At 30.9% G+C, this 20,471-nt stretch overlaps 9 non-coding genes across 9 annotated transcripts; all 9 read left to right on the plus strand.

Annotated features, from left to right (window-relative positions):
• Nucleotides 1-5,038: 5,038 nt before the first annotated feature.
• Trnah-gug lies at nucleotides 5,039-5,110 on the plus strand. Its single transcript has one exon. It is a non-coding gene; the product is annotated as a tRNA-His (tRNA).
• Nucleotides 5,111-5,200: 90 nt separating this feature from the next.
• Nucleotides 5,201-5,272, plus strand: Trnah-gug. The gene has a single exon. It is a non-coding gene; the product is annotated as a tRNA-His (tRNA).
• A 90-nt stretch (nucleotides 5,273-5,362) lies between these two features.
• On the plus strand, nucleotides 5,363-5,434 carry Trnah-gug. Its single transcript has one exon. It is a non-coding gene; the product is annotated as a tRNA-His (tRNA).
• Nucleotides 5,435-5,524: 90 nt separating this feature from the next.
• Trnah-gug lies at nucleotides 5,525-5,596 on the plus strand. Its single transcript has one exon. It is a non-coding gene; the product is annotated as a tRNA-His (tRNA).
• Nucleotides 5,597-5,686: 90 nt separating this feature from the next.
• Trnah-gug lies at nucleotides 5,687-5,758 on the plus strand. The gene has a single exon. It is a non-coding gene; the product is annotated as a tRNA-His (tRNA).
• A 90-nt stretch (nucleotides 5,759-5,848) lies between these two features.
• Trnah-gug lies at nucleotides 5,849-5,920 on the plus strand. The gene has a single exon. It is a non-coding gene; the product is annotated as a tRNA-His (tRNA).
• Nucleotides 5,921-6,010: 90 nt separating this feature from the next.
• Nucleotides 6,011-6,082, plus strand: Trnah-gug. Its single transcript has one exon. It is a non-coding gene; the product is annotated as a tRNA-His (tRNA).
• Nucleotides 6,083-6,172: 90 nt separating this feature from the next.
• On the plus strand, nucleotides 6,173-6,244 carry Trnah-gug. The gene has a single exon. It is a non-coding gene; the product is annotated as a tRNA-His (tRNA).
• A 90-nt stretch (nucleotides 6,245-6,334) lies between these two features.
• On the plus strand, nucleotides 6,335-6,406 carry Trnah-gug. Its single transcript has one exon. It is a non-coding gene; the product is annotated as a tRNA-His (tRNA).
• The last annotated feature ends 14,065 nt before the right edge of the window (nucleotides 6,407-20,471 follow it).

Genomic DNA, 20,471 nt, shown 5'->3' on the forward strand with positions numbered 1-20,471 from the left:
TTGTAACCTAGAACAATTAGAAGGCAACCCAGTAGTTGTCCATCTCTGATTTTGCCCCTTGCGTCAAAATACCATTTTTTTAAGTTTCTATTACTTAATAAACGATTAAATCAATTATATTATAGCATATTTAACTTCCCGAAGGAGAAGTTTGTTTTTATCAAAAAATCCGATTCGCTAATTTTATGTTTTCTCGACGTTTCAAGCCATTCGGAATCGAATGAGACCAAATTTGGAAAAAGTATGTGTGTGTGTGTGTATGTGAACAGATTTTTTAGCGTAAATCGACGTTTTCTCAAAACCGGCTGGACCGATTTCAAAAAATTAAAAGCCATTCGATGTATCTCGCTGAGATTTATCATTTGTCAGTTTTGCGCTACTATCGGACGAGCCGTTTCCTTGTAAATCGAGAAAAGTGAGAAATTTTTCGTTCACGTTTTAGCCCGCAATTCTGAATCGTCGATTATGAAAATTGAATAACCGTGCGAAAGATATTGGTTGGGGCCGTTTTTTGTATTTAAGTGTTAAAAAAATTCTACGATTTTTTTATACCATATTCTTATAGATCATACTAAAAGATACGGGCCTATGACAAGTCGTTTAATTTTTAAAATTCTTCAAAGTTTGCAAAAATTAGTATCGTTTTTTTGGCATTTATCAAAATTAGACCTTTCATCGACGTTTGCTCAAAAACGCCTGAACCGATTTCAGAAGTTTAAAAGCCATTTGATGTATCTCAATGAGAACTATCGTTTGTCAGTTTTTTGCGACGATCTGCCAAGCCGTTTCTTTGTAATTTGGAAAAAAGTATTAAACTTTCGGTCCACATTTAAGCTCATACTACCGAATCGATTTCAAAAACTCAAAACTGTTCGAAAGATATTGGTCGGGCATGATACTGATTAGTTTTAGGTGAAAATCTACCGAGCCGTTTTCTTGTAATTAACTGTTGAAAAAAAAATTAAGCTGATTTTTATGGAACTTTTTTTGTCGATATATATCATGGTCTTATAGAACTTGCTGAAATATCACGGCCTCAAGACAAGGAGTTTAGTAGTTTTTTTGACGGTTGTTGAAATTAAAATTAGACGATTTTTTGTATAACGATAGAGTACTTGATTTTAATGAACATACTAAACCAATAAAGTCCAATAAAATTGGTTCAATTATAAAAATTATTGATTTTTGAAAATTTGCTATTAGAAAATACTCCGTAATAAATCCACTCGGAATACTTCTAATCACTCATAAATTAATTTATTTTTTATTAATTAAGTCATTTGTTTACACATATCGGGAAGTTCATGGAACTTGCCTCAAGGCAAAATACCAATACCAACTAGTTTATTATTATTTTTATGACAACACGTGTGGCGAGCATAGCTCATTGGTAGCGTGTTCGATTCATACGACAGGGATCTTCGGATCAAATCCTGTCAATGACTTAGAATTTATTATATGAAAAACTAGCTGTAAGTGGAATTCTGTCTTAAGGCAATTAGGGCATCGTGCCTTAAGGCAAATTGCTAAAACTACCCGTACCGAAAATTATTATTTTTTTAAAAACAAATAACATTCTTGAAAAAAATTTGGTACGGAACCCATAGAAATGTAAAAAAAATATACTTATTGTTAAAATCTCTATAAAATATCTGATAATTTGATGTGCATATGTCTAATGATCATTTTTAACCGCCGAAAGGCATTTTTTTTACTTTTTTCATTAGATCTCCGAAACCGCTAGATCTGCCTTCATGAAAATTTGATCAATTCTTCATCTTGTCAATACAAGTAAAATTTTTTTTGAATTATTCAAATCGGACGCTCCGTTCTCTTAAAAACTGAGTTACCGTTTTCGGCACTTTTTGCCCCGTATCTTCGGAACGGCTAGACCTGCCTTCGCCAAGAACTAATCAGCACGTCTCCTTATCAATACGAATCGAATGTTTTTTGAATTATTCAAATCGGTTGATCCGTGTTCCCGAAATCGTCGACGAAAATTTGTATCCGCACACACATACATACACGCACACACACACACACACATACATACACACAAACACACATACATCCATTTTTTCTAAGGTATGCCAAAATATTCAGAAACCTCTGAAAAGTAAAGACATATAAAAATTTTCATTTTCGATTTTTTTTGCGATTACTATAACTTGCCCTACGGAAAGTTAAAAATATGTATAGTTAATTTGAAATCAAATAAAAATTGTATTTGTTAAGTAGAAATTGAATAATAAAATTAAGAAAAATAAGAATAACAAAATTCGAATAGTTGAATTGAATTAGGAGTAAGAAGAGGAATATTGGAACTTGAAAGAAGAATGAAGAAAAAAATGGAATGAAGCTGATATTGTAGTAACTTTATTATCCATAAGTATTTAAAAATGCATTTGCGTTTCTTCGAGAAAGTTATTAACATAAACAATATGCTATAGAGTTACCAATTCTATTTAGTAATATTAAAATTCTAAGCGGAAAATCTCCCTGAGCTCGTTAAGGGCGAAATTAATGGAAAATGTAGCAGAAGAAAGCGGAGGGGTTCTTTTAAGGACACGCTTAATCCATCATTAATTCAATCATTAAAATCAATTCGAAATAATCTGCCCTTTGGGGTTGCATTCAACTTTGTAAAGATATCTTATAATATATAGATATACACATTTTATTTAATTATATTATTTATGTTATCAGCCACTAGGTCTAAAATAAACCATAAATATTGTGAATTATTTATCCTGCACACATAGAATTTAAATATTCGTCGTGAATGAGCAGTTTATATAAAAAACAATAAAAAACATTTTTATATAGGGCAGAGGGCGGGGCACTAAGATCTATTTTGACCTTAAGCAATTATATTTGTGAAAACTAAAACAATCAAGCCACAACAAATAACACGTATCACACAAACAACTATCTGATAATGTTCAGTAAAACTCATAGCATTCATCAAGGTAGAAAAGTGTTTTGTTTTTTTCACACCGAAATTCCTATTACATCTTAACAAATTTAGATAAAAATTGTTAATTTCAATTGAGCACATGTTTTTGCAAAGATATTGGTGATGGTTTTTTTATATACTTAATTAAGCAAAAAATAAGCATATTAAAAAATTGACTATATTTTCAACCTGACAAATCTCATTTATATTATTCGATGCATGAAAATTTATGATAGGCAACTTTTTTTTTCAAAATGTATTCATACCATTTTTTATTTTACGAAAACTTCTATTGAAAGTAGTAAATTTGCTTCAATATACATAATATCTCGGATGCGTTGAGAAAGTGCATATATTTTAATTTATTATTAAAATATTGTTAACTAATTAGTCTCTTTAGACTGTTTTAAGTAGAAGTACATAGATCTGAATGCATCATTATCACAAGCCGTTTGCAATCCGTTTCCATATTACGAAAAAAAACAAAATTAAAATTCAATTTTTTTAATTTTTCTTTTTCGTATTGCAGAGCAAAAAATCACAGGTTCCGAAACAATTTGAAAATTTAAACTTCTGAAAAATCGACCTGTAGACACCCAAAAAATTGGCAACTTCTCTGAAAAGGGATGAAACAATTAGGATTTTGGAAAAACATGTTTTATATTTAAGTAAGCGATCAAAAAAATTGGGCATTTTCAAAATTGTCAATTTTTTTAAAATGGCAAATTTGGGAATTTTCCGATGTGTGAAAATCTATGATGAGCAATGATGCGTGAAAATCTATGAGCAAAAAGAAAATTTAATTTTTTGCTTTTTCAGAGGGGTCGGAGCTGACAATACGTATAGTTATAGTATAGTGGCCCCACTCATTTATCTCGAAAACCGAAAAAGCAAAAAATCTTAGTTTACACCAATCGACAGCAAAAAAATCGTCAAAAAATCAGGGTATATCACTTTTGCCAATTTTCACCATGAAGATGCTAAGTGTACACACGTAATTTTACACCATAGACAGGGTAAAAAGTGACGGCTAGGGCGCAAACAGGTCTGTTAACTTCTCTTTTAATTTCAAAGCGATTTTACAAAATAATAGTTACATTATTCAACCAATGCAAAATATAAAATTGATGGGTACGTTTTTCAGATATAACACTGTATATAACCTTGATCTGGTATTTATTCGAAATTATTCATCAGCAGAGTTGGAATAAATATTTATTCAATTTATCTCTTGAAAATTGCTGTCTTTAACTTAATTTACTTTTTTATTTACTATTTTTTGTTGTTTACACCTTTGCCAAGATAAAGTTTCTGTTGGTTCTTCTTGCCTCATCCACATGTTAGCTTTTATAAAGATTGTATTAAAAAAACTTAACTTAACTTTGAATTAAATTCATTTTATGAAACAATTAACGTACACTTTTAAATTATATTAATGTTTCGTAAACTAAAGAGCAGTGATAACAACCAAAATAACTAACAACGAAGGAAAATACATTTGTTATTAATTTTCTAACATTGTCATTTATCTTACGTTTTAAATTTTTCAGCTTTAAGTTATAGTAATCATCCAAAAATCAAAATTGAAAATTTGTGCAAATCTTTACGTTTCAGAGGCTTCTGAACATTTCGGCATACTTTAGAAAAAAATGATGTGTAATATATAAGCTCTCATATTTTATCTATAAAATACGAATAAAAAAGTTTCAGTATTTATAACAATATATTTTAAAACATTTAATATTCTATGAATATCTCATTATGGTACAGGAAGATCCCGCAATTTCCCTTAAATCAGGACGCCATATGCCACTAGTTATTTTTTTTTAGTGAACCAGTTTCAAATCCTGGTCACGACAATGTCTCGGCGGAGATATTTGTTGGTTGACACTTGGTCAGGTAGCTGTGATCGTCTGGTGGTTAGGACTCTACGTTTTGGTCGTGTTAACCCAAGTTCGAATCCTGGTCATGGCAATGCCGTTACATTGTCAGAGATGTTTATTTTCATTATTTTTCATTACAAAATGAGTGACTATTTTCATGGCCATAGTCTCAGATGTTGGCTCGGACAGTTCTTCGGTAGCCGTGATCGTCTAGTGGTTAGGACCCCACGTTGTGGCCGTGGTAACTCAGGTTCGAATCCTGGTCACGGCAGAGATATTTATCTTATTATTTTTCATTACAAAATGAGTGACTATTTTCATGGCCATAGTCTCAGATGTTGGTTTGGACAGTTCTTCGGTAGCCGTGATCATCTAGTGGTTAGGACCCCACGTTGTGGCCGTGGTAACTCAGGTTCGAATCCTGGTCACGGCAGAGATATTTATCTTATTATTTTTCATTACAAAATGAGTGACTATTTTCATGGCCATAGTCTCAGATGTTGGCTCGGACAGTTCTTCGGTAGCCGTGATCGTCTAGTGGTTAGCACCCCACGTTGTGGCCGTGGTAACCCAGGTTCGAGTCCTGGTCACGGCAGAGATATTTATCTTATTATTTTTTATTACAAAATAAGTGACTATTTTCATGGCCATAGTCTCAGATCCTGGCTCGGACAGTTCTTCGGTAGCCGTGATCGTCTAGTGGTTAGCACCCCACGTTGTGGCCGTGGTAACCCTGGTTCGAGTCCTGGTCACGGCAGAGATATTTATCTTATTATTTTTTATTACAAAATAAGTGACTATTTTCATGGCCATAGTCTCAGATCCTGGCTCGGACAGTTCTTCGGTAGCCGTGATCGTCTAGTGGTTAGCACCCCACGTTGTGGCCGTGGTAACCCAGGTTCGAGTCCTGGTCACGGCAGAGATATTTATCTTATTATTTTTCATTACAAAATGAGTGACTATTTTCATGGCCATAGTCTCAGATGTTGGCTCGGACAGTTCTTCGGTAGCCGTGATCGTCTAGTGGTTAGCACCCCACGTTGTGGCCGTGGTAACCCAGGTTCGAGTCCTGGTCACGGCAGAGATATTTATCTTATTATTTTTTATTACAAAATAAGTGACTATTTTCATGGCCATAGTCTCAGATGTTGGCTCGGACAGTTCTTCGGTAGCCGTGATCGTCTAGTGGTTAGGACCCCACGTTGTGGCCGTGGTAACCCAGGTTCGAATCCTGGTCACGGCAGAGATATTTATCTTATTATTTTTCATTACAAAATGAGTGACTATTTTCATGGCCATAGTCTCAGATGTTGGCTCGGACAGTTCTTCGGTAGCCGTGATCGTCTAGTGGTTAGGACCCCACGTTGTGGCCGTGGTAACCCAGGTTCGAATCCTGGTCACGGCAGAGATATTTATCTTATTATTTTTCATTACAAAATGAGTGACTATTTTCATGGCCATAGTCTCAGATGTTGGCTCGGACAGTTCTTCGGTAGCCGTGATCGTCTAGTGGTTAGGACCCCACGTTGTGGCCGTGGTAACCCAGGTTCGAATCCTGGTCACGGCAAAGATATTTATTATATTTATTACAAAATGAGTAACTTTTTACGTGCCTATAGTCTCGAATGATGGATCGAACAGTTGTCCAGTAGCCGTGATCGTTATTTCAAATGAAATTCCTTTACCTGCCTTTAGTGACAAGTGACCCATTGAACAGTGTTTGGTTTACCGTGACCGTGAAAGTTGAAAAACATTATGATCAGAATGCATATAAATAATCTTGCAATTTAAATTCTAAATCTTATTTGTTTTATCCAAATATGGAAATCCCTTTCTGAACATATTCTGCATATTTAATAAAGCAACCAAATATACATTTCTCTATATAAAAATGGAAATTCCTAATTAGATCCGTCGACGTTTTTCTGCAACGTGACATTTCTCATTTGTGGTCCTTCTGTGACACCTGTCTCATTTATTATTCAAACCGCGAAGTGATTTTTAAGTGTGTCGTTCCTTTGTAGAATTTAGGACATACATCTTTTCTTGAGGCTTGACATGTGGAAGAACGTGAGTATTTTTTCTTTCGGAGACATCAGTGCATATGGAAATTTTTCAGGATAATATAATTTGCGGCTTCCACTCGTAAGGAATCTTTTATTATGGGATAGAAGAAAGTTTGTTCAGGGTTGGTTTCGAGTGAGATACACCGGTGAAGTGAAATTCATCAAACAGAGAAAGGACTATTTGAGTTTCTATCTGTAAAATAAGTCATGTCGTTTAAAAAATAATAGCTCATATGGCTCGTTAAGTTCTGATTGCTGTTAAAAATATGAATATGAAAACGAAACGAAATTCAACAAAGTATTTCACAAATTTTCCTAATATTTTTTTAAATCAAGATTTTGTGATAAAAACTTGAGTAATTTTTTTTAGTATATATTTACTTTATGCAGAACAATAAAATTTGCAACATCCTTTGCCTTGCAAAGAATCTGTTGCTCTCATGCATTATAATGTAAGAAACTTTGACAAAGATGCCTCTTTTGAACTTTGTTGGCTCTAAATATAGTTTTTGAGAGTTTCATACTTAAAATAAAGGTAATATGAAATTTCTATTACTTGCTCCATCTTCCAGGTTATGGTAAAAATAGTTTTGCTACTATTAATTAACATCAAGTAATACAGATTTTCTGTCACGGCATATATAATAAAACTAGTTGATATTGGTATTTTGCCTTGGGGCAAGTTACAAGAACTTTCTGATATGTGTGAATAATTAACTGAATCAAAAAAATGAATTAATTTATAAGTGATTAAAAGTATTCCGAGTAGATTTATTACACATAATTGAAAACGTACGAACCCGTTAACTCTGAGTAATTTCTAATAGAAAACTTTCACAAATCAATGACTTTTATAATTGAACCAGTTTCCGTAGGTCTTTAATGTTGTAGTATATTCATTACGACCGAGTACTCTATTGTTATACCAAGTAAATCGTCTAATTTAAATTTTAACAAATGTTAAAAAAAATTACTCATTTTCTCAAACTGTGATGAATTTTTGAAATTAAACTACTTGTCGTAAAGCAGTAATATTTCAGTAAACTCCATAAAAATCGGCTTAAATTTTTTTCGACAGTTAATTACAAGAAAATGGCTCGGTAAATTTGCACCTAAAACTAATCAGTATCATTCCCAACTAATATCTTTCGAACAGTTTTTGATTTTTTTTAAATCGATTCGAATAGTATGAGCTTAAATGTGCGCGAAAAGTTAAACACTATTTTCCAAATTACAAAGAAACGGCTTGGACGATCGTCGCACAAAACTGAGAAAAGATAATCCTCATCGAGATACATCAAATGGCTTTTAAATTTCTGAAATCGGTTCAGGCGTTTTTGAGCAAAAAATAACCAATTTTTGCAAACTTTGACGGCTATTTAAAGTTAAACAAGTGTCGTAGCGCCGTAATATTTTAGTATGATCCATAAGACTATGGTATTGCCACCAAAAAACTGTTTTTAAATTTTCAAAATCGATTCAGAATTTCGGGCTAGAACGTTTCTCAAAATTCAAAGAAAATTTTTTCAATTTCCTGCTATTTATAAAAAGGCGGCTTGGCCGATCGTCGCACAAAACTGACGAACAATAACACTCATCGAAGTGCATAGAGTGGCTTTTAAATTTTTGAAATCGGCACAGCCGTTTTTGATAAAACGGCTATTTACGGCAAAAATTTGTTCACATACACACATACTTTTTCCAAATTTGGTCTCATTCGATTCAGAATGGCTTGAAACGTCGAGAAAACATAAAATTAGCAAATCGGATTTTTTGATGAAAACGTAAACTTCTTCTTCGGGAAGTTAATTAATATGTGAACTGTGTCAAATAAAAAATATTTTTGGAATTCATATTTAAAAAAAAAAACTCAAATTTATTTAATACTTACCGACCCAATATCAAATCTACTTTCCATATTGATTCAACTTTCGGTTTGATATTTCATGGAAAAGATGAAAGTTTTTAGTTATGTTTCAGTCTGGTTTTAAGCATATGATTATTATTAATATCAAATTTTTAGTCATTTATCTAGTAAATATGCTAGTTTTAATAAATCATTTCATTCTTCAGTTCAACTTAGAAACTATAGCTAGAATTAAACTCTATTATCAAAGATATATTATTAAACTCATAAAAATAGATTTGGGTCTTTTCAATTAAATTAAACAGTTTATTACAAGCATAATCCCAAATGTCAAAAAGTAATATATATTAATAAATGCTTTAATTTTAATGATTTCTTTCATCAAAATATGCTAATGGCTCTCATAAGGCATTGTATCAATATTCATAGAAGGAAATACTCTCGGCATATTATATATAGGCCCTTTGATCTGCTCAATGAATTGAGCATTATCTGGCCCTTTACAATTCAAATTCTAATGAGATCCTATATAATCTTTGTATGCCTTCCTGTTCGCATATTATACAAAGTTTAGCAGATAATTATACAGATGTTATTAATTTATTATTAAACATCGAAATTGATCAAAAATATTAAATAACAAATTGTTCAAGTACATTTTTTGGAACTTTACTACTTCGACTTTTTCTTCGAAACTAATAAGTTGACTGGTCTATATCTTCCATAGGTAGTATAACTTGTCTTTTTATGGCCCTGATGTATCCAAGGCGGATCTTTTTAAGGAACTTCATAAACTTATCTTTATAACGCGGATAAAACAACAGCTGATAATGGACACGAGGGGATATAATACTATTTATAACTTTAGAAACCAAATTGAAACATAAAGGTCAATGTGGAAGTTATGGTGTCAGTGCTTAAATTGCGTCTTATGATGTTATAATAGATATATTGGATATAATGTGAGATTTTATTAAGGTGTAATATATTTTATATTTTATATATAAAAATTTTGATAATTTTTCATGAGTCGTCAAAATCGTAATAATCTTAAGAAAATCGTAAAATATTTTTGAATGACGTGCTAATACATATTTGATTGATTGAAATTAGATCTATTCTTGTATAACTTTTTTCTCTTATTTTACTACTCGATTAAATTTGCTGCTCAAATAATCCGATTAGTTTGATTCAAAAATCAAAGACATACACTGTTACACCAATTTTGATCACATAATTATACTAGTGACGTTTTGGGCGTTAAATATCGCACGCGCATGGCATCGTGCTTTAAGGCAAATTGCTGGAACTTCCCGTACCTGTACACATACTGTAAACTTATAAATGTTTTTTTTTATTTTTTTTATTTAAAAAACTTTTTTTTTTAATTTTTTGAGAATTTGGTCATTTTTGAAAATATTCGATTTTTTTGAAAATTTCGAAATATTCTCAAATTATTGTAAGATTTTTTTTTAAATCTGTTATTTTTTTAATTTTTTCAAAATACAGTTTTTTGGAAATTTTGTTTTTTTTTTAATTTTCAAAATTACGAAATTATCTGTAAAAGCATTTTTGCACGCCGTCAATTCACCCAAAATGTTTTTTGAATTAATTTAATCGGATGATCCGTTTTTTCAAAAACTGCATATGGAAAAGGAATGTGTGTGTATGTATGTGAACAGATTTTCTGGCGTAAATCAACGTTTTCTCAAAAACGTCTGAACCGTTTTCAGAAAAAATATAAAAAGCCATTTGATGTATCTCAATGAGGACTATAGTTTGTTTTGTGAGTAGATCTGCCGAGTCGTTTCTTTGTAATTTGAAAAAAAATGTTAAACTTTTCTTTCACATATAAGCTCATTCAACCGAGTCGATTTTTTAAAAAAAACAAAAACTGTTCGAAAGATATTAGTTGGGAATAGTAGTGATCAGTTTTAGATGATAATCTACCGAGCCGTGTCCTTGTAATTAACTGTTGAAAAAAAAATTAAGCCGATTTTTATGGAACTTTTTTTAGCGATATATATATCATGGTCTTATAGAACTTACTAAACTATTACAGCCTTACGACAAGTCGTTTAATTTTAAAAATTCATCAAAGTTTGAGAAAATTAGTAGTTTTTATGACGTTTGTTAAAATTAAAATTAGACGATTTACTTGGTATAACGATAGAGAACTTGGTCTCTATGCACATACTAAACCATTAAAGTCCTACGGAAACTGGTTCAATTATAAAAATTATTGATTTTTGAAAATTGAAAATCATTTTTATTGATTAAGTCGATTTTTACACATATCGGGAAGTTCATATAACTTGCCTCAAGGCAAAATACCAATACCAACTAGTTTATTTCTAACATTATAATATATAATGAATTTAGTTTAGTTGTTCAAAATGTATTGTTTCTTCTTTTGACAATTTACTTATATTTTTATACGATTTCATACTTAAGCTGCAAAATGTACATATTTTATGAGATAATGTTACAGAGCTATTAAATATTAGAATTATATCCAGACTTTGCTCCAATTATTCTACTTTTGTAGCCTTCTAATTTGATATTCTTATATGTACATCATAATTTTTTACTCGTTTATTTATATAATGTGTTTCTTTACAATAAATATAAATATAAAACTAGTGGTGCATATATCGTCCCTTAAGGCAAATTACAGAATCTTCCCATTCCGTAATGAAATATTCTAAAAATATTAAGTGTTTTCAAATATATTATTATGAACACTGTAACTTTCATTATTCGTAGTTTATAGAAATAAATTGGACGATGACTTTTATAGAAATAAATTAGAGTTAAATTGAAGGAACTTATCTCATATTTCTAATAATTATATATATGTACTCAATTGCAAAGTTAAAATTATTTATTTCCAGTATATAAGTGAGCTTTATAATCTTAACTAAAATTAAAATTAAAATCCAAATTATTATCGATCTTCTAAAAAAATGTTTAAAAAAAATTGAAATCAAACAATTTTGCTTTCTCCAAAAATATTGGTTTCGCCAATACAAGCAAAATAATTTTGAATTTTTTGAATCATTCAAATCGGATGCTTGGTTCCCTCCAAAAACTGCCATTTCATGCACATTTAGCTCCGTATGTGTGAAACGGCTGGACCTGTCTTTGCCAAAAATTACTCACCACTTCTGCCCATCATTACGGATTAAATATTTTATGAATCATTCAAATCGGATTCTCTATACTCTCAAAAACTCGATTTATATTTTCTGCACTCTTAGCTTCATATCTCCAAAACGGCTGGACTAACTTTTGCCAAAAACTACTCAGCACGTCCTCTTATCAATAGGTATCGAATGATTTTTGAATAATTCAAATCGGTTGATTGCTGCTTCCAAAAACGCCAACAAAAAATTGTACCTATACATACATACAGACACATCATTTTTTTCTAAAGAATGCCAAAATGCTCAGAAACTTTTCGATTTTTAGCCAATTACTATAACTTACCCCATGGGAAGTTAACAATATAACATTGTAAATTTCAAGTTTAATAAAGCAAAGTGAAACATATTTAATTAGATTTATAGTTTTAAGTTAAAATAGCAAATATTTTTAAATAATAATATTGAATTTTTCCATTTCAGATGGGCGAGTAGATTTACTAAATCGCTGACATTTTCAAAGTAAGTGATATTTGAAATATTTTTCTTATTTACTTATATAAAAGTACAAAAGGGCACAAAAGTCCAATTTTACCTTAAGTATTTATACTATCTTAATACCAAACAAACTACATCACAACATATTATATATGACGTATAGAAATGCATTTTTATTAATTTTCTAAAATTTGTTCTCCGATGTATTATTTTTAATTTTAAAAGGATTTTTAAAATATTAGTTACAATTTATAACCAATGCAAAATATAAATTTTATGGGGACATTTTATGGGGAATGACTATTAATGTAATTTACTTTGCGTAAATTACTTTGTTTTAACAAAGCTTACAATTTTATTCACTATTTTTTATTGTTTACATCTTTACCAAACTAAAGGTTAAGTAGGTCCTTATTGCCCCACTCACAGATAAGCCTTTAGAGAAATTATATAAAAATATATGTTCAATTAAATAACGTATACTTAACAATTATATTAAAATAGAGATATCGGTGGTGAACCTTTTTTCCCGCGGACCTTTAAGCCCCGCTCTACCTTTTAAGGAAATTATTTTGTAATTATATTAATAAATTTGTGGGTCTAGCAGACTAAATAAGTTCACGCAAAAAATTACAATTTGTCTGCCAAACGGCAAACAATTCGAAGATATTTTACCATATATTATAATCATAAGTTATAAATATTCTGACTATTATATTAAGTTATAAAGATAAACCATAATAATATTCGTCATTAAATGAATTTAAATTTAAACTAGTAGTGTATGGCATCGTACCTTAAGGCTAATTGCTGGAACTTCTCGTAACGTAATGTTCGAGGAATATTAAATGTTTTCAAATAGATTATTATAAATATTGTAACATTGTCTAACATTTATAAGAATTATATGAGCTAAATTGCAAAGTTCAAATTATTCAAAAAAAAACATTTTTTTTCAAAAGCAATTATTTTGTTAAAACAAGCAGAGCGTTTTTTGAATCACTCAAATCGAACGCTTACTTCTCTCGAAAACTGCCATTTTTGCATATTTAGCTATGTATTTTCGAAACGGCTGGACCTGTCTTTGCCAAAAATTAATCACCTCTTCTCCCAATCATTACAAATAGAATGTTTTTAGGTCATTCAAATCGGATACTCCGTCTTCTTAAAATCTCGATTTGTATTTTCTGCACTCTTTGCTCCGTATCTCCGAAACGGCTCAACTAATCAGCACATCTCCTTATCAATAGAAATCGAATGTCAATTTTTTCGGCCCAAGATCGAGCAAGTCTTTTAAGATCAAACTTTTTTCTATTTAAAACTTATTATGGGATACTAAGTAAAAGTACGATTACAATTAATATTTGGAGACTATTATTAAAGCTCATATCATTATATCAGAATGCCACCAAATTTAAGTTTGAAAACATTTAAAAGCCCTTGCGGCATTACTGATTTTATTCCTACATCAAGCAAAAGTACCATCAAGCATCAAGCTCTATTTTCTTATTGTATTTTATTTACAAACTTTAATCAAAACTAATATAATTCATGCATCATATATCCATGTCTATAAATTATATTAAATCTTGAAAATTCCATACCTCGATCCCCTAAACCATTCTATTATTAGATAATTTACATGCATAACCTGTTGTTTCGGTTTAGGGGAATGGGAGCTGTGCCCAAAATATGTATTTTAGGGTTTTTTTCCATAAGAAAACTGATTCCTGAATCGGAGGCTAAAGTCATATCAAAAAGTTCAGATATCCGAGTCCCATATTGCCGTAACGATAAAGTTAAATTTCATCCCTTTACAGAAGTGTCAAAAGTTATCAAAAGTTTACGAACGACAGCGCATATTACGAACTGGGGTAAAGGATATAAAACTATATGGGAGTAATAATAAATACATACACACATACATATAAATATATTATACATATATAATACATATATATATATACTAGCAAACCCGACGAACTCCGTTTCACCACCAGATGGTTTCGTGAGAAAAATAAAGAATTTTTTTGTTTGTTTTATATTTGAAAAAAAAAATTGATTTTATTATACATCAGTAATGAATTTATTTCGATTACAAAAATGAAGTGTTTTTTAGTTGAACTTCTCTAAGTAAATGAAAGTGAATCCGAAAATTATCCGTTTCATTGAAGTGCTCTTTGGTAAACCACATTTTTTGTTTTTTGGTCTGACGTTAACACAAACAAAGCGGATGGTTTTCGAACTCGTGAACAGACAACGTATAGTTGTCCATGTGAAAAACAATGATTTTCTAAATAATCTATCCCGCAAACACTAAGCGATTGGCCTTGCGACTTGTTATTGCGAACTGAAAATTGCAACCGTTTGAAGTCAAACGGAAGACCAGTCGGAATCATTGGTATGTCATCAAATCGCCAGCAATTTTTTATTGAAAGGTGAAATTCAGTGCGTGTACATCATTATTCTTTGCGGCAAGAATTGCTCGTTGACTTAACCAAGCATAATTCTGATAATTCTCACTAATGCCATTACACGAATTTTTAATTACGGTGTGTGAAGTACCAGCAGCTTGCATTAAGGCACGATGCCATGCACAACTAATTTTCTTAGCTATAAACCTTGCGGAGCCCGAGACCTTTCCAACGAATGCAAAATCGGTTCGTGCGTTCTGGAGTTAATTCGTCAGGAAGGAAAACCCGACTTATTTTTATATATATATAGAAGGTATATGTGTATATATACGTATATGTATATGTATATGTATATGTATATATATATATATATATATATGTATATATATTGAATAGTCTTGAATTTGATGTTGATATAATATATTTTATTTGAGTTTAAAAGTTGGGCGTTACATCAATAAAAATAGTATGATTATTTTTAGAAATTTATTTAAAATCCATACGTTTCGCCTAGCATCTTAGCCTTCATCCAGCGGCAAACTGAATAAATAATATGTAAGAAATTTCATAGAAAAACAATAATAATAATAATAATAATAAAACACTTACAATTTTGTATCCCAATATAAAAAGTTATATTAGGATACAAAATTGTGTTTTTTTATTTTATATTTTTATTGTTTTCTATGAAATTTCTTACTTTCAGTTACTGATAATTAAAAGTCATTATTTCTCAAAAAAATCGTTTACTGGTAAACTTGTAAAGATTAATTTGATTTTTTTTATTTGTAAGACTTTTCGATATTAGTTTGTAATTATCAGTGATCCGTGTAACATATAGTGATGCATCTATGTATTTTAATTAAAATAGTTATCTAATTATAACAATTATACTTATAGCCAGAATGCGACTCTTTTCCACGCCACCCATGTACGTGGACGACCCTAAAAAAGGTATGACGGAAGATATTAACGTGAAAATGCGACTGGGTAGGATCAATTGATTTGATGAAGAATTGATTTGATTGATTTTTTATACCTTTTCCAGGGCGGAGGTTTAGTTGGTCCTTTTAACCCTACCTAGGTGTAGTACTGTTGAATCTAACTTAAAGCTAGATTTGCATAGGGGGAAGTCCCCAAGTGGCGGACACCTAAGGTTATTTATAAATAAATAAAAAAATATTTCACGAAATGTTTATTAAATTATGATTTATGTTAGATAACAAAGTTAGAAATCAAAATAAATTAACAAAACCGCAATTTTTGCTAAAAAATAATTAATACTATCAATCAAACTATGCCATCAAAAAATATGATTTTAAACAGTGGAACTTCATACCGGACATTTCAAAATAACCTTGCATTGATCACATATGTAGTCATCTCCACGCTCTGGAATGTCTGCACATGTGTCTTTGACAAATATTCTTAGATATTGCAAAAAGGTCACTATTCATCCACCCTGTTGGCTGGGCCACACCGATGCTCTCAGCTGGTGCATTCATAAGCTCTTCATTCTTTGACTAGGAAATACAAAAAATGTGGGTATGTAGTGACCGTTAGCACTCATACAAAATAAAATGAAATAATTGGAATAAATTACGTAAATTCTCACAAGAAATATCAATATGTTTACTGTCGAAACTAAGTCCGACTTAGTGTCCGATGCTAAGACATTTTTGTTCATTTGATGGCACCTACTAAAATTGGTTAAAAGATCTAATGATATTCTACCATTTTACGGATAACATTCAAGTACAACTTTTTTCTTTGCATACCACTCAAATGTAAATGCATAAATATGCTAGAATTACTTCCATTGATATTTAGGTGACGCCGTGATTTTGCGCCTAAAACAGCAAAGTGTTGCTACCGCCGTGGCCGTGTACTTGACGCATGATCCTGCACCCGTGTGCCCCCTGCGCTCCTTTCAATTGTATTTTGAAATGAAAAGATTATACTCGCTTAAATAATAGGTGTTAAATAGAGGTCCGGTTCTTGGTGCCGTCCGGCGTTATGGGACTTCCCCCTGTTCCAAAAACTAATCGGCAAGTCTGCTTATCACTACAAATCGAATGTTTTTTTAATAATTCAAATCAGTTGACTTGTGTTCCCGAAATTGTCCACGATAATTTTTATCCGCACACACATACACATACACACATACATCAATTTTTTTATAAGGTATGCCAAAATATTCAGAAACCTTAGAAACGTAGAGAAATAAAAATTTTCATTTTCGATTTTTTTGCGATTACTGAACTTACAACACAGGAAGTTAATGAAAAATGCATCTCATAAAACAATTAAAATTTTAAATAAAAATCTCATAAAACAATTAAAATTTTATACATTATTTAATAACGTATACTTAAAACTTATATTGAGATCTCGTAAACTAAACAATAATGCTCACAACCAAAAAACTAACAATGAAAGAAAATACTTTGGGTGTGGCTTTTCAAACATTGCCGTTTATGTTCTGATGTCGCTAAAATCAAGGTGATGGCTTGTTATACATTTTTCCGCTCTACTTTCAAATATTGTTGTTATTTTCTTTTATCTTTACTGGTTATATTATTGACATATCGGTGATGGACCTTTTCACCCGCGAACTTTTAAACGTCGGTCTACCCTAGTTTAGTTGTTTTTGAGATAATTGTGTAGGGACCTTTTTTCTCGTGGACTTTTAAGCACTGCTCTTCTCTGTGTGTAAATGTTTTTTCAATTGAAAACATACTCTTGTGCTGCCGATTAAAAGTTTCAAAAATGTATATTTTGAAAATTGACCAAGGGCATTTCTATATTAATTTAACTAAATAGAATTACTATTATAAACCCTCATGATATGCTTAATTGATCCAGTTATCCAAAATCTCTCGCATATAATTTTCGACATAAATGGCTTCAGTGTATTATTGTTCAGGTAGCGATAACAATGAGGTAATTAATTGGATGAAATATTTCAACGCAAGCTATATGATAAGAGATATCATATTATATCATCTGAATGAACCAGGCGACGGCAACCTTTTCGATATTTGTTAATACTGATATATTAACTTATGGTAGAGATATACTCTATTGTAAAGGCTTTTTCAATAAGAAATATCATTTTGCGTTTTGATCATTAAAAAATACAGGTTTTATTAACTTCCCGAAGGAGAAGTTTATGTTTTCATCAAAAAATTCGATTTGGTATTTTATGTTTTCTCAACGTTTCAAGCCATTCTGAAACGAATGAGACCACATTTGGAAAAAGTGTGGGTGTGTGTGTATGTGAATAGATTTTTCGCCGTAAATCGACGTTTTCTCAAAAAACGGCTGAACCAATTTCAAAAATTTAAAAGCCGTTCGATGTATCTCGATGAGGACTTTCGTTTGTCAGTTATGCTTTACGATCGGCTGAACCGTTTCTTTGTAAATAGCAGCAAAGTGAAAATTTTTTTGTCTACGTTTTAGCCCGCAATTCTGAATCGATTTTGAAAATTCAAAATTCAAAAAAACTGTTTGAAAGAAATTGGTTGGGAATCGTGCTGATTAGTTTTTGGTAAAGATCGGCCGAACCGCTTTCTTGTAATAAAGTGTTAAAAAAAATTTTACGATTCTTAGATCATACTGAAATATTACGGCCTCACGACAATCCATTTAACTTTCAAAATTCGTTAAAGTTTGCAAAAATTAGTATCATTTTTTCGGCATTTGTCAAAATTTGTCGAATGTGTGTGTGTATGTAAACAGATTTTTTGCCGTAAATCGGGGTTTTTTCAAAAACGGCTGAACCGATTTCAGAAATGTAAAAGCCATTTGATGTATCTCGATGAGGATTATCGTTTCTCAGTTTTGTGCGACGATCGCCCGAGCCTTTGTAATTTGGAAAAAAGTGTTAAACTTTTCGTCCACATTTAAGCTCATACTACCGAATAGATTTTAAAAAATCAATAACTGTTTGAAGACAGTTGGGAATGATACTGATTAGTTTTAGATGAAAATCTACCGAGCCGTTTTCTGGTAATTAACTGTTAAAAAAATTAAGCCGATTTTTATGGTACTTTTTGCTGATATATATCATGGTCTTATAGAATTTACTGAAATATTACGGCCTTACGACAAGTAGTTGAAATTTAAAAAATCAACAAAGTTTGAGAAAATGAATAGTTTTTGACGATTTTCTTGGTATAATGATAGTACCTGGTCTTAATAAATATACTAAACCAATAAAGTCCTACGGAAATTGGTTCAATTATAAAAATTGATAATTTTTGAAAATTTGCTTTTAGAAAATACTTCGAGTTAACGTGTTCGTTCGTTTTCAATTATATGTAACAAATCCACTCTGAATATTTTAATCTCTCATAAATTAATATATTTTTATTGATTAGGTCGATTATTTACACATATCGGGAAGTTCATGTAACTTGCCTCAAGGCAAAATACCAATACCAACTGATTTGTTTATTTTGTTACATAACCTGCAGATTAATTCCAGAATGACTTCAAAATTCAAATATAATATTATTAATTATTATTGTGACAAGCGTTAATAATTTAAAAATGAAGAGAAATTGAAATTAGAAAAAAATTTTTAAAAAAAAATGAAGGAAAAAGTAATGTTATTGATAATTCAAACTAGCTACTTTTACTGGTGAACTTATATGTTCATTTCCATTTTACTTTTGAGTAAGATGTTTCAAATGCAACAAAACATATTTCTATTTGAAAAGTTTGTTTTCGCCAAAAAATCAAATTTGCTAATTTGATATAACGCCGACGTTTTCTTCAAAATCGCAGCTCCGATTTCAAAATTTTCAAAGTCATTTGCAACTCTTCAAACACGCGTTTTTTAGATTTTGGTCGAGTCACAAATTCATAATTGGCAGAAGAGTGCTAAATTTTTTGTCAAAAATTTTGCAAAATATCCTGAAATAATTTATAAATTGTTGGTAAGATATCAATTGGAAATCGTGCTGGTTTGTATTTGGCAATTCACACAAAGCGTTTCTTTGTAATCAAACATTGATTTTTTTAAGATTTTGATGAGATAGCGATGAGTGCATGATCAATGATCTCACAGCATCATTTTATCTTAAAACATTTTGTTATTCAAATAAAAATCCTGATGATGCAAAAATTGAAGTATATCTCTGTAATTCATCTATATCGTATCCTTTAAGTCTTCAGTAGTAAGTATCCATTGGAATCTTTTCGGGTACGGAAATGTGATGTTACTTGGATACATTTGTGCATTTAGTCCTTTGTGCTTTCTAAGGTAATCAGTTTTAGGGTTGAAGGTTGAAGGTTGCGTACCTCTGAACAACAAAGGAAAATGAGGTTTCTGCATGTCTGGTGAGGTTTGCTCAAACTGGTTGCCTCGTACTCTAAGCAATCCTATGAAACCAGAAATGTGACGTAAGCAAGACTAATTAACGTCATAACTGTTGATGAATTGTATTTAGTCATGAATGTCAAATATAAATACCTAAATTTACATTATATATACAAATGTAACATATACACACACACACACACATATATATATATATATATATATATATATATACATACATATATACGAGTATATTAACAAAGTTTAGTAATGGGGCATAACATAAAAAACATGAATTTCTTTCAAAAGAAGCTACTC

Source organism: Ctenocephalides felis, unplaced genomic scaffold (genome assembly GCF_003426905.1).
Source record: "Ctenocephalides felis isolate EL2017-DRISC unplaced genomic scaffold, ASM342690v1 CF-g0.4_SCAFFOLD_01132, whole genome shotgun sequence".
Classification (NCBI taxonomy): domain Eukaryota; kingdom Metazoa; phylum Arthropoda; class Insecta; order Siphonaptera; family Pulicidae; genus Ctenocephalides; species Ctenocephalides felis.